The following is a 1,665-nucleotide window of genomic DNA, read 5'->3' as shown; positions in this document are numbered from 1 at the left end:
CAGAGTTGCTCTGGTGTCTGATATATTTTGGCTTTGGCTTTGCCTCCTCTAAATCATTCTCTCTCTCTCTCTCTCTCTCTCTCTCTCTCTCTCTCTGTGAGTGCTGCTGATCAGTGCAAGCAAGTACGTACGAATTTAAAGCGAGGGCGGTGGTGAGGCCTTTAGCTCTGCTAAGTGCTGATCATGGAGCCTTTAATTTTAGATACACCACAACCTAACTTAAGCCCACATGCACTCCTAGAGCCATGTTGCATGGGCATGAGCAATTTCTTGTTCTTTTTGAACCACACAAAGGACATGCCCTACAAAGAAACAAAAGGGATGGCCTGGGGGTGCTTAGAGGAAGCACAGGGGTAATTGGCCTTCTTTTATCAGTCAGTCCCCTACTATGCACTCTGATTCAACTCGGAAACAGACAAAGGACACTGCTTTGGATTGATTATCGATCCATTTGGACCCTAGCCTGTCCTCCCTCTATGTACACATATCAAAAGATGAGGTGTTATTTCATCCAACTAAGATATTGCTTCTTTCCTATATGCCAAGGCACATATATACAAAGAGTACCAAAAAGACTGGTAAAAAAAACCAAATGACTTTACTTCTCTCTTTCCCTAATTTGGGTTAACAACGTTTGACATTCGCGGTGAGAGGAAAACTTTTTGTAACGCGAGAGATGAATAATGAAAAACCGGTTTTGCTCTCCTAATACACAAATACAAGTTACAACGTGGTGAGATAGCATGTCATTACTACTCACTTAAAAATTGTTGTAATATAATGTTAATAAAGCTTGCATTTCTTCTAGTGTAAACCCTAAATGTTAGCTATTTCCAACAAGATATTATTGGTTTAAACTCATTACATGAAAAATAGGATCACATATTTAATTATATATTTGTGTTCATGATTGTTATTTTACCCGGTAGAAGGTGGAGAGAAATTCTCATGCAATGGGGATACCACATTTTAATATTTCCAACCAATAACGCAATAACACATAGGATAATTTTTTCACATATTATTGTGTTATTGACTGAAAATGTGTTATTCCCGTTGCAAATAAATTTATTTGGTAGAAGGTGTGCCCTTCCCTCATCCGCAGAGAGCCGTCGTTGCAATTGGTCCCACATAGGCATTAAATTAGGTTGTGCTCTGATACCATTTGTAATTGACCCAAATACTCATCTAAAACTGCTAACTGAAGTTGACTTTTGGATTCTTAGGTCTTACTTCAATTCAACATATAAGATCTTTCTAGGGCATTTCTGATGTGGGATTCGGGGTATGACATGTCAAACCACATATTACCTTTAAAATACTAATAAAGTAGCCGCACACTCAGATAGATAAAATGGATAGTTGTGTTCTATAAAAATAGGACTTATGTTCTAATTTATTTTTTATTTTAAATTTTTTTATTATGAAAAATATAAATTTACTATATTATCCTCATCATGTGGATAACATTGTAAACAATAAGTAAAGTAGAAAACGGTAGTAGAAAATGGGAGCTGATTTTCCCACTCCCCTTTTCCCCACTTACAAGAAGACCACATTTTATAGATATGATTTAGTATAAACTATAAATAAATAATAAATAAAAGAAAAGGTTGGCTAGGTACGAAGTGAGTGGGTAGGGTGAGAGAGGAGATCTGTTAGAGC

This window comes from Prunus avium, chromosome 5 (genome assembly GCF_965620075.1).
Source record: "Prunus avium chromosome 5, drPruAviu1.hap1.1, whole genome shotgun sequence".
Lineage (NCBI taxonomy): Eukaryota > Viridiplantae > Streptophyta > Magnoliopsida > Rosales > Rosaceae > Prunus > Prunus avium.
This window is presented reverse-complemented; position numbering follows the sequence as displayed.